Source organism: Hyperoodon ampullatus (genome assembly GCF_949752795.1).
Source record: "Hyperoodon ampullatus genome assembly, chromosome: 4".
NCBI lineage: Eukaryota > Metazoa > Chordata > Mammalia > Artiodactyla > Ziphiidae > Hyperoodon > Hyperoodon ampullatus.
In genome coordinates, this window is record NC_136917.1 from 64,436,847 (window position 1) to 64,453,699 (window position 16,853).

At 53.6% G+C, this 16,853-nt stretch overlaps 1 protein-coding gene across 1 annotated transcript in view; it reads left to right on the forward strand.

The window, feature by feature from the left end:
• Nucleotides 1-16,853, forward strand: part of FSTL4 (follistatin like 4) — a gene marked incomplete at its 3' end in the record, with an annotated part of 417,677 nt that overhangs the window by 273,610 nt on the left and 127,214 nt on the right. The window lies entirely within an intron of this gene.

The window sequence follows — 16,853 nt, forward strand, 5'->3', positions numbered from 1 at the left end:
CAGGGGCCTGGAGTCTGTCCTTGGTTGTTTCCAAGATTGGCTTCTTCTATAGGTGAAGGCAGTTGAATTTGTTTTGCAACAAGCCTGAGCTTTAAGGGAAGAGTAAGGAGGGTAGGAGTTGGGTGGGGTGGTGGGGGGACTCGCTCCGCTCCTTTTGGATAAAGTTTCTTCGTGCTGTTGCTATGGTTTGAGGGACCCGGGACTGCGACGTGAGCACGGTTAGGAGGGCACTGCCTCACATCGCTAGGGGATTCTGTGACTGCACCTGGGGGGAGCAGATGTTAGGGTTCTCCCCAGGCAGTGGCCTGGCCCTGTCAGGGAACCCTACCTGGGGGTAAATCCTGCAGGAGGGTGCGGGAGGCTTGGCCAGGCAGGAGAGGGAACAGTCACTGTGGAGGGTGATGAAGAGCAAGGGTCCTGGTTAATGAGAGGCAGGGGAATCCCTAGAGAAGAAGAGACAGGGGGTGCTCTACCTGAAAACGGAGGAGGTGCCCGGAGTGGACCCTCTGTGGGGCCGCTAGTACATATGGCAAGTGGGTAGGGCTGCTGAAGGACGCAGGTCTTCTCCCTGAGGTGCTGCCCCAAGACATGACCTCACGCCAGCTGTAGCTGGGGCTGGAACAGGGCTTCCAAGAGATGCGACATGCAGGAAGGAGCCCCAGGTAACTGCAGACAAGCTCACTAGGAGAGGAGAGGGAAGGGTGATGCGGGGGCCCTAACCCGAGACAAGAGGGGACATTCTTGGCCCCAAAGAGTTGAAGCCCCTTTACGACAGACAGCATTCAGGCTCTGCTTAAAGCAGGAAATGTGTGTGCCCTGTGTGAGGCGCCCTTGGACGTGACCTGCAAGCTCACAGCTCCTAACTGCAGGCCCTGGAACTGGAGAAGCAGGGATGAGATCCCCAGGGTGCCCTGAGTACTCTGAGCCACAGGTTCTGGCATCCTCGGCCCCGGCTCCAGCCTGTACCCGGAGTTCCATTTTCCAGGAAGGTATTCCTGCTTCGTGGACATCTCTGTGTGCTATTGTTATTCCAAACATTCACAAGGCCTGAAAATCCTTGTGATTTGTTGGCAAGAAGAGCTCTGGTGGCAGATAGAAGAGGTACTCATGTGACCTAAGAGGAGAAAAATGAGTGTGATTCTTCCCTGTGGGAAATGTCCATGAGCTTGTTGCAGGCGGTGCCTTTCCAGTCCACGACGTCCCTGTTACCAAGACCCAAAGTCCAACCCCCATTTCCCGGGCTCTGCTTGATATTCGGTGACTAGGTGTGGCTCCCCAGCCTCCTCCTTCCTGCCCACGGCTAAAACCCATATCTACATCTGGTAGTTCATAATAAGGTGTGAATGACTATAGGCTCAATCTGCTTTGGGAGGGATTTGCTTTGTGGATTGAGGAGCTTATTCCATGAAATAAATCTCTAAATTTTAGAATGTATGGAAGTCTCAGCGACTCCAGAGACCTAGCTCGTGAGACGATTCTTAGATTTTCAGGACTTTTGCAAGGCAAACAGTGAAATGGTTGGTAGCTTTAAATCAGCCATAGTAGGAGTGTTTACAACACAGAAATCTACACTACACAAATGCTACAAAAGGGTGAGCGTGCTCTTTACCCTCTGGAGAGCCCATTGTGAGGCACTGACCTGCACAGGCTGGACGAGACCCTCCCTCCTCTCCTGTCCTCAGCATCCACCTCTCACAAGCTCCTCTCCATCCAGCTTCCCCAAACGGAGCCCTCTTGATGACGCTATTCCCACAGAACATGAACAAAAAGAGAGTAGATGTCGGGGCAGATGACAGGGTGAGCCACCCTCCACATCAGGGAAGTAGCAGCATGCTCTCTGGGGGCAGCTCTGAGACAGTGCTTTGTGCGCTCAAGCCCCTCTGAAAAAGGAACTGTAATGAAAAAGATCAGTGCCTTTTAAGAGCTGGGGGCCAAGGCTGGACTTCAAGGACTTGGGGGATACACTGAGCATCGCACTCAGATGTCCCACAATGGCATCATTAGGCAGAGAAGGGCACTGCTTAGGCACCGTCCTGGTACCTGGTGCCACAGAAGCCTCTAGCGCACGAGCCCGCTCCATGCGAATTGGTCTGGGACCAAATAGGAGCTAATGGCTCTACTTTCAAGGAAATAGCAGCATCCCTGTTACCCCTGATGAAAGAGAAGCCCTCCCTGGCCTCCCTAGTGAAGGTCATGATGAGCAGAGCTGCCTGTGGAAAAGGAGGGAAGTCCTTGCTTCACCTCCAGCCATATGTCCCATGCACAGCAATGTGCTGTCTGTTTCCCTCATTCCTGGATTATTATTTGAAAAGCTTTATAATCACCGTTTTTAAAGCAAATCAGATTCTGCTGTCACCTTGGACTTATTTTGAACTGGGCAGCCAAACCATTCATCACAGCCCAACCCAAATAACAGATATGTAATAAAACATAAACTCACAGCCATTAAGGAAGCTGCAGCATGAGTTAACCCTGCCATAGAGGCCTCACAGTCGGCTATTCGGAGCACACAGGATCAATGGTCTTTCAAAGTCACAAGAACTCTAAATTCCCATTGCTCTGGAAATGGATTTATGGTTCAGTGAATGTTAAATAGGAAATTGAAATGAGACATATAGGTACAACTTCTTAACCAGAAATCAATGGGCATTAAAGAAATCTCCCTAAAACTCAGAAAGTAATATCTGAAACATTTCAGCAGCAACATCTTGGGTTTAATTTTCAAAACTGCAGCTGACAGGCTAGCAAAAGTTGAGACTTTAAAATTGTATTTTTTAGTCTCTATTTTGCCAGGATCCTTGGGTACCAGGCAGGGCAGGGTCTGTGGGGTGACTCCTGGCACAGACTTGGCTGCTCTATTAAAGGATGGGTCTAGGGGACTTTTCCCTGGAGAAGTGGGTTGTACTTATGAGTTTTTGGTGTTGCGACTTGATCTCCTAAATCGCGTCTTCTCATGCAGCTGGCGTAGCCCAGGCTGGGCCGGTGTTTGCCATTGTCTATGGATGGCCAAGCCCATTGCTCTTATGCCAGGGATCCTAGGGCTGCTGGCTGCCGCGCTTACTTGAGCGGGTTCGTGGTGGGGCTGCACCTTCCTCCTGGCTTTGCAGAACAGGTGACCCTCCCCCGAGGAGGGCAGAGGACAGATCCCTTAGCCGTGGAAGTCAGGTCAGCCTCTTTCTGTCAGAAGGTGGGAAGGCTGCAAATCACCTGTCTCTGTACAGTGATGGCAGTGGAATAGGAGGGTGGCCTCCCTCTCTTCCTCTATTTATCACCCAAACGTTCTCTTCAGGTTGCTTTTGGCTTTCCAAATCACAGGCTGATCTCGGAACTAAAGACACAGTGTCCCCTCCGCACATGTCCCCCACCCTTCCTCCCCACTCCTCCCTCCCCATCCCTAACAAGCCCCAGAACCTCCCGTCCCTGCTATGAGACAGAGACCCAGGCCCCAGGGTTGCTGGTAAGCGTGGTGCATGCCAGCCTGTCTGTTCATCTCGATAAATAAATCTAAAAGTTGCTCGCTTAAAAATCTTTCTCAGAACGCATGTTTTTGCACTTTTCTGAATGCTTGGGCTGGGAGCATGGGAAAAACATGTTGCTTTAAACGAGGATTTTTCTCTCACTTTGAATTCATTACAAGTTCCTTCTGCTTTTTAGAAAGATACTTGTCCATTTCCTATGAGAGCAATGTGCTGCATGCAAAGGAAGGGTTTGTGCAGCTCGCGGTGCAGGATAAAGGGCTTCCCGTGTTAATGTCCCGGGATCACAGGTGCACAGTGTCCAGGAGGAATACCCGTGTCAGGGGGACTGCAGGGAGCTGATTGCGTGAGAGTCAGATGCCCTCCCTCAGCTCCAGGCAAGCAGGAAGGAAAACAGTGATTTAATCTGATTACTGCAATACCTGTGTATCCAGGGCAACTCTGTGAAACAGAGGAGGTGGTCGCTTGGCGAATTTACAGCTGTTTTTCTGCCATTGTTTCTGTGTAATGAAAGGATGGTTACGGCTTCACCTCGCATGTCGTTATCCTCTGGAATGAATAATGCCCACCCAGGCCAGACGCTGTGCCAGGCTCGTTATCTTAGTCAGCCCTCACAGCCACCCTCTGATTGTAAAACAACGGCAACCATCCCTCCCCCAAATCTGTCCGGCTCTTTATCCATGTAGCATGAGTTCAGACAGGAAATTCAGCTGGTAAGAATACCACTTTATCCTACTCTGTTCATTTCCTTAGTTTGGGATAGTGAATAACAAAATTTCAGATAGCATGGGGTTTATCAGTAGTTTTATCTGAGAAGATTTGTCTCTTGAGTTTGGAGAGGAGGAGTAACCTGCGCGCTGGTGTCGGTGTTGGCAGATGCTAAGACCATTAGTGTGATGCCTCCCCAACCCCAACATGTGTGAGACCTCATGCAGGACTTGCAAATCAAGGGGCAAAAAAAAACCAGATTCACTGCTCTTGGTCTCTCATTTGCTCAAGGGCATAAAACAGCTAAATTGGAGTGGCCACTGGAGGGAGGAACTGGAAACTGGTATCAGAAGGTGCTATGAGTCTCACTACCCCCTGTCAAGGACTTTCTCCTCACCTCCAGTAGAGAGAGGGGCTCCAGAAAGTTTCCACGTGAGCTTCAGTGCCCCTGAAGCGTGTCAGTGTGCCATCTGAATGCTTTTTTGCTTGTTAATATTGCTTTAGTTAGTCATGAGCTCTTACTACTTGAGTGATATAAAATGATATCTAACATTTATCATGTGTCAGCACTGTGATTATGTCCCAATTTTACAGATGAAAAAACTGAAACTCAGAGAAGTTAAGTAGCTAACCCAAAGTCACACAGCCAGCAGGTAGGAGATCCCAAATGCCTGGTTCCAGAAACATTTCATGCATTTAAACACAAGTTGCAACTCATCAGCATTCTCCATTAAGGAGAATCTCACTGTCCCCACCGTGGGTTTCCCTGAATTTCAAGTCCCAGCTCAATGGTCTCGTCCTCCAGGAAGTCTTCCTTAATTTCTCTCCTCTACCAAGCCCCACATGCTTTCCTCTGTGTGCCAATAGCCCTGGGTTCATCTCTACACGGTAATAAGACTGTGACCTGGTGGTTGAGTGTGGACTGAGTCAGACCTTGTTCAAATCCTTGTTCTGCCACTTACTAGCTGTGTGACCCTGGACAGGTCTTTACCAGAGGTTAAGCTGAGCTTCAAGTGCCTTAACTATAAAATGGGTATACTAACCACCACTCAGCACTAAATGAGATAATAACGTGTAAAGTGATTAGAATGATACCTTGTATATGATAAGTGCTAAATAATCATTAGCCAGCTAGGTCAATGATGGAGGTCATGATGGTGATGATAAAGATTTCTGTGTGTTCCCAGCCCCTCCCTCCCAGCCCCTGTCACTCTGTGCCACACTATTGTCATCTGGCCCGTATTAGTCCATAGGCTCCAAGAGACCAGAGGCTGTTTTGCTCACCATGTGCTCATGGCAAGCAGAGGCATCCAAGCACAGTGTCACCAAGGGTCACGGAGGGCCTTAGCATGTCTCCAGGGGGGCAGAGGAAGCAGCTTGCTGGGGCCTCACAGGTGGGATCACTGGTGGGGGAGCATCAGCCAGGCCAGGCCAGGCCAGAGGGCACCTCCACGAACGCCCCTGATCTGCTGGATGAGTGACTGGGGTGTGAGGTGAGCCCCTGATGCCCACATGTGCCTAATGCTCCCTTAATGAAGACAGAAGCTGCTTGTCCCATAAAGCTCTCGTCCTGCTCCCAGGGCCGCTGACCGACCGTTCAGCCTCCTTGGGATGCGTGTTCTGTTAGTCTATTAGGTCACCTGCCCACTGCTTAATTACTCCCACTCCCGACAACTATGTGTGCAGACAAGGGATCATGCTCAGAGCCGCTCCTCAGCCCATAGCCACATGCCCAGCAGAGGCAACAGACCCTGGCTGTGAGCGGTCCAGGCTCAGCCCCACTGCTCCTGTCCCGCTCCCACACCAGGAGGTCAGCTTTGCCATCTTGGTGCAAATCTGTGCACCTTGGAAAATAATTCACTAGCATGGAATGTGGGTTTGCACTTCCTCCTAGACTCTGGCACAGGCCCCTGCCGGGCCCCGCAGCCATCTCCCTCCCACCTAAGGCCACATCACAAAACCAGTACCCACGGAGGAGGACACAGCATGTCCTGCTGAAAACTGGAGCCCCCGGCAGCTTGAGACCCCCAAGCTGGGCCCTGGCAGGCTGGGAGGACCAGCCTCTGGATCACAACCACTGAGCACAGAGACCCAAGCTCCCTGACTCAGGCCAGCGCCAGAAAAGGCAGCAGCACTATTACTGGAGCACCGTAGGAAGACTGGGCACATCTGCCCTGGTGCTGGTGTGGGCCAGGCTCTGAAAGGAGGGAGCATCTGGGCGGGGAGCCTCTGGCTCATTCTCTCCACACAGGTGCATGTGGAGTGCAGGGTCCACTGAGTGAGGGGCCGGGCGGGTGACCAGAACACTTTAGGGGAGCCTGGCCAGGGCAGGAAGAGCACGCATGAGGAAAGGTGCAGACACAGATGAGGAAGCTTAGAAGGAGGAAAACATTAGGTCAGCCAACACTCCCAGAGCCCAAGCACCAGGCAGGGGACACAGCATGAGCAAGACCCCCAAGCCCTGCCTGCAGGGAGCTTGTAGTAGTTGGGAAACAGAACAACCACCAAATACAGTAGGAGCTGGGACAGAGAATAACTGGGTGCAGGCTTGGCAGGGAGGCCTGCACATAGAACTGGGGATAATCAGGCAAAGGGGGAGGAGAAAGGGTCCTGAACAGATGTGGAGAGGGTGTGGTCCCAAAGGGGCAAAGGACTTGGAGTGAGTCAGGAGGCTGTCACAAGGAGCGGTGGCTGACCAGTGGGGCCCTAGAGGGCAGATCTCGGACAGAGGGGCCGGGCCAGGAGAAGGCCGACTTCACTTGGATCTGCGGGGGTCTATCCCAGCCAGCCAGCAGGCCTGGCAGGCGTTGCTGGGGAGTGGTGAGGCCCCTTCCCTGCAGGTGCGCACCCTGCCTCCCCCCGCACTACCCCCCATACCCCATACCCCATAAGGAGCTGGAGAGAGCACTGAGCATCACCTGGAAAGCCAGACTTCGCCTTGGAAGCCCTTTTAGCTTCAGATCTCCAGCGATGACTGTCAGGATGATAAAGTGAGCAGGGCTGTTGTCTAAGGTCCCAAGGAACAGTTGCTCCAGTGCCTGAACTCTGTCCTTCCAGGCTCTCCCTTCTCTGTGAAAGTGGAAACATAGCCGAGGGCGTGCTCACCCCTCCAACAGCCCCAGCTGGGCAGGAAAAGCCATTGGCAGCCCGTGATGGGGGGGTGGGGGGAGGGGCGGTGTTCAATGAGTGCCTTATCCCCATGGGGAGCCAGGGTGGTAAAACGGGGCCCCCCACGCATGTATCAGGGCTCTGGGGTGAAACAGTCTCGCCTGGCATCACACCATGGAGGCATCAGTTCTGAGCCAGAACTGCTGCTCACCAGCCACCTTGCCCTCTGCTAGTTTCTCCTTGGAATTTTCAAACCCAGATGGCCTCTCTCCCATCTCCAGCGCTTTGCTGCTAACAGCTGCACTGTTGGGCCCACTTTCTAGCATTGTCTGGAGCTGAGTTTTCAAGCACTTTCCATTTTTAAAGATCCCAGCTGGAGGCTGTCAATGGCCTCAGTGCAGAGCAATTGAATAGTAGAAAATGAACTTGTTACAGGTTGTTATCGAAAATCTATTATATACAAATTGCAAAGAAAACTCATTAAAATATGATGCTTTGGTGATTTTTTTTTAAACCCTCCTCTTCGAGGGAGAGGCAGGGGCAGGGTGGCTGGATACCTTGTTTCTCCCTGTTCTGAGGTAAGAACTTCTGGTGGCACTCCAGGCCAGGCTGCGGATCTTATGCTTATGTGCCACCCAGCCAGCCTGACTTGAAGTTTTGCATAGAACAGAAATGTTAGTAAATACTCAGAAATGGCTGCAGAGGAAACAAAAAATTTCATTACAAAGATATAAAATGAGAGCAATTTAAATGTCAGCTTTTTACCAGGATAGTACCTTATTGTCCTCATAAATTTCACTGTTTTTGCAAAAGTTTTATGAGGACTTCAAGGACCTAAACTTGCAGTTAAGCACTGAAGCTCACATTACTGATTTCCAATCTTGCTCCCTGGGATTAAGGTGCTGGGAAGGCTTGGGATGTGAATGCGTGAGCTGTCCAGAGCCCAGATCTCCAATGGGTTCCTCAGATGCCGAGGCTGCCTCTCAGGCTCCAGGCGAGAGCCCAGAAAGCAAGGCAGGGTGCTCCCCAGCTCGCTGCCCCCTTGTCTTACCGGCAACACCCGCGTGTCAGTGTGGATGTGGCCCGGGGGTGGTGTGGGCTCTGTGGCACCTGAGACCCCCGTGGTCTGAGGCATGGAGAAGGCCTGCCTGGTATGTGCCTGAGAGGTGAGCCCTCCCAGGGCTGTGCGCCCCTGGGGAGGATACTTGGAGCATAAATCATTGTCCTGTGCCTTGTGGTCTTTCCTTCGTCTCTAGCCACCTCCTTTCAGGCTCTGTGACAGCGCCCCGCAAGACCTCCCCGGCCACTACCACCCTGCAGGCCCAGCTTGTGGGCCGGGCAAGGAACAGAGTGCTGGGGAGCGACGGGGCGAGGGCTCTGCTTACATGGGCACAGCAACTAACAGGGTGGGCGGCATATGGGCCACTCTTGGGGCTGGGGGTGCTCACAAGCCCCAGCACCAGGGTGGCCCCTGGCAGGAGGTGGATGGAGAGCCAGGCTCTGGGCGAAGACTGGACCTGGATAGGCAGAGGGAGTTGTCTTCTCCTGGGAGAAGAGAAGGGAAGGGCAAGGAACGCCCAAGCTGCTGCTGCCTGCCTGAAACAGGCATTCGGGCGGCACGTGAGGGGCTGGTCGGAGACCCTGGTGACCCATCCAGGTGTCCTCTGCACCGGCCACACCTGCTGGCTCACAGGTCCTCACCTTATCGTTGACTATTACTCAGCAACTCTCCAGCCCCGAAGGCTGAGGGCGCCTCCCACTGGCCCAGGGCCCAGCCCCTCCCCAGGCCCTCCTGCTGGGCCTGGGACTGAGGGGAGGGAAGATGATAGGTGGTGGATGTATGGGCGGAGCCCATGTGACCAAGAGTACCTGAACACAGGAAGCAACAGAAGGGATGAAGCAGAAGCAAACCCAGGAGGCAAGAGGGCAAAGGAAGGTAGGGACTGCGTCTGAGAGCAGGCAAGGTTGTTATTGCCCGAGGCATTTTGTTCCAGCTGGAGGACGAGGGAGCAGGAGAGAGAGGCAGAAGCCTAGAGCTTTCCACAAGGTGGCTGTTCAGCCTGGTATATAGTAGGTGCTTGATAAACACTTGTTGAAAGGATTGACGACCATGATGGATTTTTCTAAATCTCAGCAAAGCAAAAAGGTTCAAGGCAGTTGTAGCAGTTCCCAGAGAGAATGCAGAACAGTCAGGTGGTTCTCTGGTGGTGGAGGTCATCCTACTGCCCATGCGTGGCACTGGCCGGGGTCAGCTGCCCACCGTTGTTCCTCAGGGGTGTTGGGTTATCTGGGTCACTGGGTTGGCAGAGAGGTGCCCTCTGCCAAGACAGCTCCCACCCCTGCTGTAGTTCACTCACCCCTCTCCTGGTGGGACTTGTTTTTCCCCAAAAGCTGGCCCTCTGAGGGAGAGCGCAAAGCCACCTGTAGATCCCCTTATAACTACGGCGTCTGACAAGTCCTTACCAAATGCCCCCTGGAGGCTCCAGGCTGGACGCTGTAAGGAGGGGGCCCCAGGCCAAGGAGGGGACTGGGATTCAAATGCCTTTCACAGTAAAATGGGGACTTGGGAGGTGTCCCCACTGACAGAAGAGAACATGTTCCGATTCTGGGTAGGAGGCAAGCTACTCACGGCCGTGTGCTCCAAGCCCCGAGTTCCTGCCTCAGCTCACACAGGATTTGGTGGGGTTCTGAGGGCCTCAGACCTTTGCCTCCACTTCTGGACTGTGCTGTTGCTCTTGGACCCGTGGGATCCAGGCTGGGACTAGGACAAACAATGTGCATTACCAGTCTGTTGAACTGCAGGAGGACTCAGCAGAGGTCCAGGCAGGAAACCAGTTTCATTCTCCTCTGTGCAGACTTTCCAGTGAATCCTGAGGCTTCTCCTGCCTGTGGGCTGAGGGGGAGGATGAGCTGAGGACCACTGACTGGTTGGGCCACCAGCATTAAGTGGCCTTCTGGTGCTCTTTAAACATGGGGCTACTTGGCAATGGTTTTCCATTTGGGGCTTTGGCCAGGATTCCAAGTCCTCTGGCGCGGTCCCGTTCCTGGATCCTCCACAGTACAGTCTGCCCAGGGGAGGTGGGAGGGAGGCTGTGCGTGCGCTGCCCCAGGCACCCGTGAGCTGAGCCTTGGAGAGCCGCTCTGCTCCAGACGGCATGGGCGTTTGTCTTCAGGTGCTTCAGGCACAACTGTTGGTACACTTGTCAGGATTACAGATCGAATCCAGGTGGGAGCAGAAATGGGGCCCAAAGGACTCTGCCTTCCACAGGTGGCAGGAGGGGTAGTGAGATGGGTGGGCGGTCCCTCTGAGTGCCTCCTCCGGCTCACTCATCTTCCCAAATGCTCTCGAGCCTCACCAGACACAGCCCCACTGGCGAGGCGCTGACGGCTCTCCAGAGCACACAACGCTGCATGCCAGACACTACACCCACGCCTGGCAGGGCCTCCCTCCCGAGTTCTGAGGGTAAGGAAACTGAGGCCGGGGGGGCTGGGGGCCTGTGAGGTGCCCACAGCTGCTAATACAGACGCCAACACAAAGCCAGGTCTGCAGAATCACACCTGCGCACTTAGGCACTGGCTACACACCCTGCTCTAGACGGGACCCTTTGGAGTTTCCAGTTCTTCCCCCAGAGGCCAAGATCCAGAAAGATCCCCACAATCTGTGACTCTGGGATGGGGCAGAGGGAGGGGTCGGTGAGGCCAAATCCTCGCTGAGGGCCATTCACCACGTGCTGCTGCAGAACAGTGCCCCTCGCTGTGTGCCCTTTCTGGATCCTGAAGTCCGTGTGCAATCCCTTCTCAGCTCCCACAAGTAAAAGCACATCCACAGCCTCCTCTTCCTGGGCCTGTCCAGCCCTGGTGTTGGTCCCAGTCTTCAAAAGCCCACCTCTGTGCAGCGGTACTTAGAAAAGTGCTGGTGCTTGACAGCAGGACGTCTTGGGAACAACACTGCTGTTCATGGGTGTTCAGACCACCCTTCCCCTGAGGTCCCCCTGCTGACAGCCAAGAAGGAGCTCACCAGGCCTAGCACTGTCCAGGCGGCAGCTGCATCCGACCACACGTGGGGCCGCCATCGCCCAGCACCCAGGGCACAGGGCACGGTGCAGGATCTAAGGTCAGTGGAGGCCACCCATGGCTGGCCCAGACAGGAAAAACGGTGGGTTGGGAGTTGGGTTGAAAAGAACTAGAGGTCAAATAAGAGCATCGACAAAGCTCTTGAGGCTGCCCAGGGCCCAGCCGGCCCTGACACCTGGGGGTGCTGAGTGGACAAGTGACACTCAGGCTCTCTCTTTCCGTGGAGACAATGGTGGTCATGTCTCCTGGACCACATCCCCCATCCTGGAGGAACGGGGTAGGTGCAAAGTGAGAGCTGAATCGGGGGCCCTTCTGTGTCATGACCAGTGGTACAGCCCTGTCCTCCCTGGGGGCCCTGGTGGCCTGAAGGTTAGATCACGTACAGAATAACCGTCCCGTGAACTGGTGGGCAGTCAATGAAGCACTTCCTGATGAAGCTCAGGGCTTCAGGTTGGGAAGAAACAGAAAATGTGGAATGTTCACAGGCAACGCATTGGCTGTGAGGAAAGGAGGGGATTTGGAAAGAGAGCAGCAGGTGTCACACCTACAGGGAGGCTCGGAGGCAACCTGGCATATCTTACCCTAAACGCAAAGGTCCAGTCTGCCCCATGGATTCTCTAACTGACCGTGCCCCACACAGAAGTTCTACTAGTTTTTCCTGGGGTCTCACTGTCCCCAGCCCCATCATTACAGAGCACCTCACCCACCCCACTTGCTTCCAGCCAGGGACACACACACCCCTTGCCAGACAGGAGGGGAGGTGGTGGGAGACCTTCTAAGTGCTGCTTGTGTAGCTTCTAAGGGAGCAGCAGCGTGTGCTGGACGGAGAAGCAGTCGGTAGCTGCATCTAATCAAAGAGGAATGCCAATGTGCTTCCACTTTGAATGTTTTCCTTGCATTCTCTAAATTAACATGGGCTGAGCAGGGCTCTCGGTCCCCTAGAGTCAGCCCTCCATCATTCAGAGGCTGATTGTTCACTTTGGATTATTCATGCCCAGATTCCCCCAAGCCTCCCAGCCTCCCTGCCTCCCTGCCTACCAGCCACTGCCTCATTAGAGTTTGAAAGCAGCTCTTGTGAAGGGGAAGCAGAGACAGGTGGAGAGAAAACTCTAGGCAGCTAGATGGGCTGCTGATTAATGTCTCTGGGCAGCAGTGGTTTTGGAGAGGAGGGCAGAACCAGGGTGAAATGGACACAGGAGGAAGAACTGGGGTTATCTGTCCACGTGGGCCCCACCTGAGCCTCCACACGCGTGGGCCCACCTCCCTTTGAAGTCAGGAGAGGTTATTGATCTTGCTTGGAGTGAAAGGCACACACCCAGCCCAAGCCTGTGATCTGTGGCCACGAGGCTGCAGGCTACAGCCTCTCTGTGAGCAGCCCTAGCCGGACAGCTGGGTAGATGAAATATTCACAGGCCCAGAGTCTAGGCAGCTCAACTTTAAAATGCCTGTGTTGGACTAGACCAAGCCTGCTTCTTTGAAGAGCCGTGGCTCAGAAGGCTGAGGCCCTGCAGGCTCTGTAACATCTGCAAACAGAGCATCTGCCAAATGCCCAGGGTGTGGGAGGTGGCCTTCATCACGGGAGAGCAGATGGTCCTTACAATGACACAGCCAGGGGGTCTCCCCAAATGTACAGTGATGGCCTCCCGACCCTAATCCCTGTTCCTAACCCTCAGATGGGGACACTGTGATGTATGGTTGCTTCCAGCATGAGTGGCCTGATCGGCAGCTGTCCCTGTGGTCTCTGTGGAGGACAGTGAGCTTCCAGAGTGACCGAGACACCCCTGGCAGGTGTCAGATGACTCAGCACCATGGCTTAGTTTACTGGAGGAGGTTTCCATGTGACAGCCGTGGTCTATGAAGTCACAAAACCATCAGGTTAGGAAGCTCTGAGTAAACACAAGTTTAAGGAAATGCTTCCAAATGGAAGCAACAGGTAAATATTTGCTCTCCGGTTTGCATTCATGCTTAGCAAGTGCCAGCCTGGGCCCTGGGAACATAGTGGTGACCATAGCAGGCCTGGCCCTGTTACCATGTCTACAAGTTGCTTGCTGAGGAAGTGGTTTGGGGCCCACACAGGGAAGCCCTCCCATGATGGGGTATTTCCTGTGTGAGCTGACCCAGCACCCAACACACGGTGCAGAGGCCCCAGGGCTCTGGGGCAGAGCAGCTACAGGGCCCGTGATGTGTTGCAGAGCTTGCCTCTGAAGCCATATAATGAATCTTGGGGAATAATAACAGCTTTAAGAGCCGATGCTTACTGAGTGCTTAGCACATGCCTTGGCACTGTTCTAAGTGAATCCATTAGTCCTTGCGACAGTCTATGAGGGAGGGACGGTCATTAGCCCCTTTCTGCAGAAAAAGCCCAGAAGCACCAAGCACTAGAGTAACTTGCTGCCTCTCAGAGCTGGAGTTGCAGGTCAGGATTTGAACCCAGAAGTCTGGCTTCAGAGGCCAAGCTAGGCTATACTGCCACTCAAGGAATTCTAGACGCTGTGATGCCCAGAGTGTTTCAGCAGGGCCCCTGTGGTACCTCAAGTTTGTCAGGTGTTAGCCTCGTGGATGTCAGTAGCTGGCGGGGAGGGAGTGTATCCAGAGGAGGGGGCACAGCTGGCCCAGTCCCACCCACTCCCACCCCCTGCATCCTGGCCCACAAAGGCCGCTGCACCAGAAGCACCCCTGCTTCTAGAGTCTGTCCTACCCACAGGTCTGTGAAGGACCGCTGCAGGGGCCCTCCTCCCAGTTGGCCAGGACCAATCTGGCAAGCACTTCCAGAGGCTCCTGTGTCCAGCCTGGGGCTTCTGTGGGCTGTGAGTGACAGGGAGCTGGGGCCAGTCAGGCACACAAGTACTCAGACGGAAGAGACAGGCAGCAGGGGCTGTGGCATTTGTTACCACTAATCACATCTGTGTTAACCGGTTTTGCATTATCTTGTCTAGTAACAATAATCCTTATGAAAAGGATATCGTTTATCCCTGTTTTAGAGTTGAGGAAATTGAGGCACTGAAAGATTAAGTAATTTGCCCGCGGTCACCCAGAAGGCAGAGGATTTGAACCCAGGCACTGCAGCTGCTGCGCCCTCCAGCACATTTGTGATGAGGCCACTTGTGACCACATTTAAGCCTTGGCCTGAGGGCAGATAGGAGTTTCTCCTCTGCCCTTGGCGCCCTGGGGCTCCCCACACTCCATCGTTGTGCCTGATTCAATCATGAAACTGAATTTTCTTTAATTGGGGGACTGATTCTTCCTCTGCCTGGCAGGGATGTTGTAAAAATCAATTAATACGCGTTTGCAAAATGCTTTTCTCACACGTAAGACAGGACACATTAGTGCAAAACAGTTTTGGATGATGCTATTTGGCATGAAAAATGGTCCTCTTGGCTCCTGGCCTTTTTTCAAAATGTTTTGCATCAAAGAGTGCAATTACTGATTCTGGAGGGCCTCCTGATGCAGCTGAGATAGGCCGGTGCGTCCTGCCCGCGTGGCTTCAGAGGTGCCCTTGCAGAACCTACACCCGAGCCTCCACGAGGCTCCCACAACCCCCCAGCCCCTCGAGGTTGGTCTGCAGGTGAAAAGCACTTCACCTTGGAAGCAGGGTGCAGTCACTCACACAACAAACACCTCCTGGCAGCACTGTCCTAGGCCGTGGCATTCAGCAGGTTTCAAAACAGACACAGATTCTCAGTCTCATGGAACTTGCATTCCAGTGAGGAGACAGAAATAAACAACAAGAGAAGCATAGATTAGGAGACAAGAAGTGATTCTGAGAACAACCCAGAGGATGAGGGCGGGCGGGGCAGGGGACAGGCAGCGGCAGGTGGGTGGCAGAATTTAAACACAGAACTCCAGGGAAGGCCTCACCAAGCAGTGGCTGTCTGAGCCGGGTGTTGGGGTGGGTGAGGGGCACTAGCCACAAGGTCACCTGGGGAAGACACATCCCAGGCCCTCAGGTGAGAATAGGCCCATCCAGTGGCCGGACTGGCGTGGGAAGGAGGGGGTGAGGTCAGAGGTCCTGCAGGGCCCTGGATGCCAGCGTGAGGACTTGTTTTTACATTGAGTGAAACGGCAAGTCTTCAGAGGGTTTTGAGTTGAGGAGTGACATGATCTGACTTTATATTCTAAAGGAATCACTCTAGCTTCTGTAGTGAGAAGAGACTGTTGCAGGCCAAGGGTGGAAACAAGCAGACAAGTTAGGAGGCATTTACAATAATACGCGTGAGAGATAATGGTGTCAAAGACCAAAGTGACAGGCATGACAGTGGTGAGAAGTGGTCAGTTATGGGTTTATTCTGAAGGGTAGCACCAAGGAGATTTGCCGATGGGTTGGGTGTGGTTATGAGAGAAGAGATGAGTCCAGAATGACTCTGAGGTTTTCCGCATGAGGACTGGATGGATGGAGTTGCCATTTACTGCGATGGAGAAGACTGTGGGTGGAGTAGGTTTGGGAGGGAAGATCGCTGTGACTTTGGGGGCACACTGAGTTTGAGGTGCCTATCAGACATCCAAGTGGCAATGCAGAACAGGCAGCTGGGTATACGAGACTGAGTTAGGGCAAGGTCCAGCCTGGAGATGGAATGTGCTAGTCCTTAGCATGTTGACAGTGTGTGAAGCAATGAGGTTGGATGAGATCACTGAGAGGGTGAGAGTAGATGGAAACTCTTAGTCAGTAACCAAGACTGAGTCCGACGAGTGTCCGACATGAAGAGGTCAGGAGATGGGGGTGGGCGGAGGTAGCAAAAGAGAGCGAGAAGATGCCAGAGAGGTGGGAGGAAAACCAGGCAAGCGCGATGTCCCAGGAGCCAAGAGAAGAATGTGCCAGAAGTGGTGAGTTCTGCGAATGCAACTGAGAGGTCAGTTAAAATGAAGACAGAGGAAAGAGCACTGGCTTGTGAGTTCCAGGGTCTTTAGTGACCTCGAAGAGCAGTTTCCATGGGATGGGGGGGTGGGGGGGCGGGCAAAAGCGAGTGGCAAGAGAGGAACTGGAGGAACGAGGTATAAAGAGCTCTTCTGAGGAGTTTTGTTGTGAGGAATAGAGGAATAGGGCAGTAGCTGGAGGGACAGTAGGGAGGGGTAGTAGAGCATGTTTGCACGGTGATGGAAACAATCAAGTGAAAGGGGAAACGATGCTGTGGAAGGAAGTGGTGACACACCTGGAGTGACTTCTTTGAGCAGGTGAGGGCAGTTGGAATCCAGTGCCGGGGTGGAGGGGCTGACCCAGGGTGAGGCTGGTAGATCCATACCAATAGGAGAGAAGCCCACGGTGTGAGCACAGGTGGAGGTAGGTGGAAAGGTGTGGTGGGAGCATGTGTAGATGTCTGTTTTCTCAGTGAGTCAGGAAGCAAGGTCATGGCTGAGAATGAGGATGGGGAAGGAGATGTGGAGGCTTGAGGAGAGAGAAGGTCTGGAACGATCGTCCAGGAGAGTGGGAGGGTGGCCATATGGAGAGGAGGTGACATGGTCACTGTGAAGCGCAGAGTCGTGGACTCACAG